Below are 7,541 nucleotides of genomic sequence, written 5' to 3'. Positions count from 1 at the left end.
GAAAACGACCAATCAGAGAGAACTACTGACACACACAGAGAATGACCAATCAGAGAGAACTACTGACACAGACAGAGAGAACGACCAATCAGAGAGAACTACTGACACACAGAGAATGACCAATCAGAGAGAACTATTGACACAGACAGAGAACGACCAATCAGAGAACTGCTGACACACAGACACACACACACACACATATAAGTGCAGGAAACATCACTGATAATGTGTTTTGGTGGAAGAGATCGGCTCCGTCCAGCGTCTCCTTCCACACAACATTAGACTGTTTTTACGAAGCCGGAGAACGTAACGAAATCTGAAACGTTTCTGCAAAAAACACCTTTACCATGGAAACATTTTTGGCTAAAACGTTTCAAATTCCATTCTGTTCCAATCTCTCTGCCGGATGTGAGGCTCCCAGATCTGTCTGTGTGTGTTCACGTCAGTCCTACAATGAAGCACGTTAGAAATATGTTTGTACTTGGAGAACTAGAAACAGACAAACTAATTCAGTGGCATTTAAAACTGCTATTACTTGTCCAGGCTTTTAAAAATACCTTTTATTTACATGTTTTCCACGAGGGTGTGAAGCCTTTTTTCTATTCTTATTTCTTCTCTGAATTTTTAGGAGAAACATGTGAAGTAGAGTTCATGCTTTCATTTTCACACACACACACACACACACACACACACACACACACACACACACACAAATAAAGTCATAACCACTGCTGGGTAGTAACTGATTACATGTAATCTGGATTACATAATCAGAATTGAGTACTGGATTATATTGCATTTTAAAATGCTCATAATCAGATTACAGTTACTTTTTATGGATTGCATGATTATCTATTATTCATAAATGGCAGTAAATTATTCATAATTTATTGATTCTCATTAATTTTTCTTTTCCCCTCTCTTTTAAAGTTTCCTTTCCAAAATTCTTACTTGTTTTTGTTTTAAAATAATTTATTTTTATTTGACATGTTTATGAATAAATTCATTATTAGCTTTTTATCAACTCATAAACCCACTGCAATTCTTAATTAACACCAGTTCGGGAAACCCAGCGTGATGATAGCTGCACTTCATGATGTTGATATGAAATAATGGAATATGTTTTCTTTCTCTTTTTTTTCATATGGTAGATTTAATGGTTAGTTTAAAAGTGAAATCGAGTGAATGCTTTCTGTACAAGAAACACACCTGAGAACGGCACCACACATGTTCTTTCTCCTTTTCTCTCTACAGTAAACCTGGTAAAACAATTCCACATCTTTTGTCTGATTTGACCCTTCACAGCTAAATGGAGGGAGGAGAGTGAAGATGTTGAGGGGCTGAAAGGGTGAGGATGAACACACATCCTGCAGATGAGCTTTAATTCAGACAGAGATACAGAGAGCAACCCTGTGCACACGGCATTATGGGAAATAATGTTATCTGCACACTAATTGAGCTTAGATTAGTGTGAGCATCTCCGCCGTCCCTGCTGAGCAGTTCGCATCTATTCAGTGTTTACCGTGTTAACGGTTGATTTAATTAGTGCTGCTACTCAATAAAAACCTCTAGCTTTCTTAAAGAGTCTTAAAGTTAACTGTGTGTTTATAATTCTTCAAATCATGTGTTGTTGAAGAGATTGTTGTGCTGTTATTTTTGTGATCCAAGCTGCTGGACCAGACAAACAGGTGAAAAAATCCCACAGACATGAGCCACATCTAGAGAGCAGAAGATCACAGAGACGAAATGGTAGGATATTGGTGAATGTGGGCAGCGAAACAGCTACTGGTCACCACTGAGATCCACAGTATAGAAAAAAATAAAAAAATACTATGGAAGTGGATGGGGATCGACATTCTTCAAAATATCTTCTCTTGTGTTCAGCAGAAGAAAGAAAGTCATACAGGCTTGGAATATCTTGGGTCAGTAAATAATGGCAGCATTTTCTTTTTTGGCTGAACTGAACTTTAACTACAGCCTGCCATTAACTTGCAGCTTTCATTTTTAGAAAATCCTTCATTTCACAATAATTTCTCTGAATCACTAGACAGAGACGGAGAGAGAGAATTATCATCAGCGGTAATAAAATACAGCTTAATAACCAAAAAGCAAGTGCTGTCTGGAAATACCATTTAGTTATTGTTGTGTGTGTGTGTGTGTGTGTGTGTTAGTGTGTGCGTGTTAGTGTGTGCGTGTTAGTGTGTGTGTGTGTGTGTGTGTGTGTTTGTGTGTGTGCGTGTGTGTGTAATGGTTTGAGTAATAGGCTGGATCTGAAGTGGACTGTGTGCTGAGCCTCTTTACTTCATTGCTTTTTAAATACTCTCATTATGTGTAATAGATAAATGAATCATCTGGAGGTAAACGCTTATTGATTTGAAGGATCTCAAGTACCGTTTTCAAAAGCGCTTAGGATCATTGACACAGAATATAAACAGCACGTAAATCAGCGGCATATGTGAGCCGTCAGACGTGTGCGATTGTTTAATGTGGACACTTTCACTCCTGCTCCATTCTAACATGTTTTTATTTATTTTTTGGAAAAAAAATGGTAAATGTAAAGTCGGCAATACCAAAGCTCCAAAAGTATCAAAAATTGCGACAGTTCTTTTAAAATAAATTTGTGATCCTTTTGGAGCTTTGGTGTTGCCGACTTTACATTTAAAAAATGTAAAAAATGTTTCCACTTGTTTCTTAGTTGAGCACCCAGTTGAGATATATATATATATATACACAGTGACATGCGAAAGTTTGGGAACCCCTTGCGAATCTGTGAAAATATGAATAATTTTAACAAAATAAGAGAGATCATACAAAATGCATGTTGTTTTTTATTTAGTACTGTCCTGAGTAAGATATTTTACATAAAAGATGTTTACATATAGTCCACAAGACAAAAAAATAGCTGAAATTATTAAAATAACCCCATTCAAAGGTTTGGGAACTCTTGGTTCTTAATACTGTGTGTGGTTACCTGGATGATCTACCACTGTTTTTTGTTTTGTGATGGTTGTTCATGAGTCCCTTGTTTGTCCTGAACAGTTAAACAGCACTGTTCCTCAGAAAAATCCTCCATGTCCTGCAGATTCTTCAGTTTTCCAGCATCTTTTGCACATTTGAACCCTTTCCAGCAGTGACTGTATGATTCTGAGATCCATCTTTTCAGACTGAGGACAACTGAGGGACTCAAACACAACTATTAAAAAAGGTTCATATATATATATAACAAGCATTAAAGAAAATGTATTAATAATAAAAAATTGTTTATATATGATTAATAAATATAGTTATATACTTATTACACTGCATACATATAATGTATTTTTTATAAAATAATAATAACAATTTTTAGTGTATTATATAAATGTTTAAAAATGTATTATATGTGTATAATGTATAATGTGTTTATAATAAATTATATGCAGTATATATATATATTTCTGTTTTTATTGTCTACACAAAAAGAAAGTGAAAGAGAGACTCAAAAATGATTATACAAATAGACTTTCTGTGTGCAGAAAGCATTTTTTCTCTCAGATTGCTGAAGGGTCTGAACAAAACAAACAGGTTTGATTACACGAGCAGCACAATTGATTGAACTCTGTCTGGCGGTTCTGAAATGATTCACATCTGTGAACACACACTTTCACACACCGGTAAACTCAGTGTGATCAGACCTTCAGTCCTGGACCTCTGCGTCCACTCATCACTCACAGCGCAAGCTCAAGCACAGAGCAGAGCATCGGACAGCTGAACTCGTCTGACAGAGATTAGACAGAGAGACGGAGAGATTTCCTGCAGCCGAGACTACGAGAGCATCCCACGAGAAAAACCTCCAAAATATGTTCCAGTGCCATGATGAGGACGCCGGCCAACATCAACATGCCGCGTTTATGATGAGCATTTACTTGCTACTATAGCCTTTCTAATTTCATTAAAACTGTAATGAAGAAAAGACTCTGTGCTGATAATAAACAGGTATTTAACAACAGAAATGCATTTAATGTACAGTGCAGAATTTTTTCACAAATAAAAACAGCATTCAATTTGTGGCTGCGAGAGAAGGATCGAAGAATATGAAAGCATGGAAAGTGTATGTGCAACTATTTCTTTGTCACTTGCTTGTTCAGGGAACCCATTTAGTCTTACAGGTATGTGGCACATACATACATACACACACACACACACACACACACAAACACAAACACACACTCTCACACACACACACACACACACGCGCTCACGCAGACACAGACACACACACACACACACACACACTCACGCACGCACACACACACACACGCACGCGCACGCACACACATAGACACACACACGCACGCACACAAACACACGCACACACACACACACACACACACTCACACGCACGCGCACACGCAGACACAATGTCATATTTCACCCCAAAATCAAAATACACAAAGAAAATAAAGCCTATTTTTGGACAATTATAATTGTTTTGAATTTTGAAAATAAAGCACCTTTTCATCACAGTACACTCTTAAAAATAAAGGTTTTGAAAGGGTTTTTATTCAATTTTTTTCTAGCCATGAAGAACATTTTAATAATCTGAACCTTTTTCCACAGTTCCAGAATAAAAAATTATTAATTGAAGCATAGATACCAATAAAGATCAATCAATCAATCAAACAAACAATAAATCAATCACTGGAATTGGTAAAGAAGAAGAATATTTAAATTGTTTACATAATTTATTTACATTATCTTCATAACTTACATATAATTGTAGTGTTTACAGTACTGTCTTTATGCCAAGTTTAATTTAAGATACACAATACAAATAATGCAATCCAATAAATTAAATAATTGTATAATAATGAATTAATAATAATTAAATTAAAAAGTAATAATAATCAAATATTTATTGTCACAATGCAAAAATGTAAATAATAATAATAAATACAAGTTTTATTTAAAAAAGTTTCTAGAACATTTTCTAGTTTCTAGTGAAATGTTAGCTAGAAATGTTTCTTTTTGAGTCCTTATTCATGTACATTTTTCATGTTGACTTTTAACTCAAATTGTTATGCAGATGATTCAACATTTTGTATTCAAATAGCACAGAATATGCAACAGAATGCAAATCAGAAGCAAACTTTGACCGCATTATATAATGCTAGTGTGTTTTATAATGAGCTCTCCTTCTTTTTCTGTGTTTAGATCATTCATTAAATAAATTTAAAACTCAAACAGCATCATCATCATCACCAGATCTTTCGGCACTCTTAAATATAAAGGTTCCAAAAGTGGGTTTCCACAGCGATTCCATAGAAGAACCATTTCTGGTTCCCCAAAGAAGAATGAACAGCTCTTAAAAGAAACAAGTTTTGAAGAACATTCCAATGATCTAAAGAACCTTCTCCCACTATAAAGAACCTTTAGTGCAATGGAAAGGTTCCATGGATGTTGACGGTTCTTAATGGAACCATCATTACCAATACAGAACCTTCCTTTTTAAGAGTGCAGAACCACCATTTTTGGTTCCCCAAAGAATCTTTCAATGAACATTTCTTAAAAGAACAATTTTGTTCTTAGTGTGAAGAACATCTGAACCTAAAGAAACTTTTTGTGGAATGGAAAGGTTCTATGGATGTTAAATGTTCTTCATGGAACCATGAATGTCAATAGAGAACCTTTTTATTCTGTTAGCGGAGGACTCAGCCGTCCCTTCAGCCGCTTGTTCCGGAGGGTGTGCAGAAGACAGGTTCTCCGGGTGTTTGGTGCTGTTAATGTTGGCATCAATCCAGCACCCAGCAGAGAGACAGTCAACGGCAAGCCCTTCAGTTCTCCACGGAGCTCAAAGGAATGTCGAATAAATAGAAACCATTCTCATCTAAATCTCCCATACAGTACACACACTGAAGTATACACTCAAATGCTCGCATGCACAAACGAAACCGCTAACGCTTCAATCTCAAATACTGAGAGTTTGCATGAAGTTATGCACAAGTGCTGCTGCGTTAACGAACTTCCAGTCATTTTTGGCATCTGGAGTCTCACATGTGCTGCAGGTGCACGATTCACTATTCAAGAGTCGCATAACCAAACATCTGCTGTACAGAATGAGGAATACGACTGCTGGAATATAGATTAATAATGGGTTAAAGTGATAGATGATAGTGTACACGAATGCCTTGAGCGGTTCAGTCTAATGTGCATGTTCTTCATTGGCGTTTCAGTGTTTAATTGCACTTACATGCTCATTTCTTCCCAGAATGCCTTCATTGTCAAGTCCTTGTGGATTTCTGCACAGGAAAAGCTTGCAGATAGTTTATTTCATTACTCCGATCTCCCGGTTCATTATCTGTGGAGCCGTCCTACACCTGAGGAAAGTGAAGTCCCTCTTGTGTTTTGTTCTGTGTGTGTGTGTGTGTGTTGTTTTTTCTATTGATGCGTGTGCAATCGGCCTGAAGATTAGGATGTGTTATTGCATTTGGCTGAACCCTCTCTCTCTCTCTCTCTCTCATTCTGCATTTCTGTCTCCTGAGATATGAGCTGGAGCTCAAACTCACACACTGACACAGACGCTCAACAATACCGAGTCAAACTGCTCATTTGTTTACTTTCAATTACATTATCCTCCTCTGAAAGTGTTTCTCGCTAAATTGCATTTGAGGTTTCCATTAACAGATAGAATAACAGAAGTGCTATTTAAAGGTGTTGAACGTCATGTAAAGATACAGTTTGATCTGATGAGCTAAATATAAATGATAAATAGGGCCGAATGAGTTATTTTATTTTTCCATTTATTGATTTTTTCCATTTTATTTTTTTCGCCAAGTTCCCTATTTTCAATTTTTTCCCCCTGTATTCTATTTTATGGTTTAATTAAATTTTAAAATTGAAAAACATGTCAAATCAACTGAAATGATAAAATTTTTAACAATTAAATAATTTATTATGTTTTAACAATAATAGAGTCCTATGAAATTGGTTTTATTTTTTAAATTGTTTTCATTGTTATATATTATGCATTTTAATATGTAATACAGATTTATCTTTAGACTTTTTTATTTTTTGTCAAATAAAGCTCTGCACAACAGATTTACTGTATAATTACAACTAAAATAAAAAAAAATCTATTGACTATAAGTACTATACAAGATTCAATAATAATGTATTTCTGTCATAATTCTGGTTTATTAATCCAAAATTTGCTAAATCCAATGACATTTTGCATTATCTAAATTACGGTTTAATAACTGAATTCTGCGATTCAGTCTACATTTTCTGAATCATAGTCATGGTACCGCATATGAAAATAGATGCCGTTTCATGTAGCTGCTTCATTGAAGCAATGAAGCCACTTGAGCTTTACCATGGTGTCTTTTACCTTCTTAACCGTGGTAAAATTGGTCTTATGCTCGACCCTAAGTATTTTAAGACGGAATCAACAGCAAGACTCTTTCCTCTCAGGAATCCTGACAGGCTGGAATGTCTATGGATTCTATAAGTGGAAACACTGGGCATGTAAATCAGATGGTGAAAATTTTGATCTTCACTATATA

General features: G+C 35.6%; 1 long non-coding RNA gene across 1 annotated transcript in view; it reads right to left on the bottom strand.

Moving 5' to 3' along the window:
* The window catches only part of LOC107703783 (uncharacterized), a 15,252-nt gene that overhangs the window by 1,516 nt on the left and 6,195 nt on the right, over positions 1 to 7,541 (bottom strand). The window lies entirely within an intron of this gene.

Source organism: Sinocyclocheilus anshuiensis, unplaced genomic scaffold (assembly GCF_001515605.1).
Source record: "Sinocyclocheilus anshuiensis isolate Anshui unplaced genomic scaffold, SAMN03320099.WGS_v1.1 scaffold274, whole genome shotgun sequence".
NCBI classification, from domain to species: domain Eukaryota; kingdom Metazoa; phylum Chordata; class Actinopteri; order Cypriniformes; family Cyprinidae; genus Sinocyclocheilus; species Sinocyclocheilus anshuiensis.
This window is presented reverse-complemented; position numbering and strand designations above follow the sequence as displayed.